This window comes from Galeopterus variegatus, unplaced genomic scaffold (assembly GCF_000696425.1).
Source record: "Galeopterus variegatus unplaced genomic scaffold, G_variegatus-3.0.2 Scaffold9262, whole genome shotgun sequence".
Lineage (NCBI taxonomy): Eukaryota > Metazoa > Chordata > Mammalia > Dermoptera > Cynocephalidae > Galeopterus > Galeopterus variegatus.
The window spans coordinates 98,839-99,295 of NW_007735373.1; positions in this window are offsets into that span (position 1 = coordinate 98,839).

Genomic DNA, 457 nt, shown 5'->3' on the forward strand with positions numbered 1-457 from the left:
AAATTTTCTATTCAAAATTTGATCAATATATATCTTTATGTTAAAATGTGTACAGAAAAAAAGTGGTCTTAATATTACTTTATAAAACACATCAGAAATTATCAATGCAAAGAATCAAATTACTTTAATACACTATACAGTATTAAACAGGTAGTTATATTTGTTCAGTAAGATTAAATTTAGGATATAATTTCCTGATTTAAAAAATAACCACATTCATATATTTCCTATTAATATGATTGTTATTCATAACACAGACTAATTATTCTTTGCTTAACTAGGTTGGGTTAAAATGCCTCAAAATTCTCACCTAAATTCAACTTGGGACAGAATAAAAAATAAAGTCTTCCTGAACAAAGTGATACATAAATGCATTCAAATAAGAAATAAACTCAAATTATTTGGAATTATCTCTTTTATGAAAGTGTGTTTTTATTTTCAGAGAACTAGTGCATCT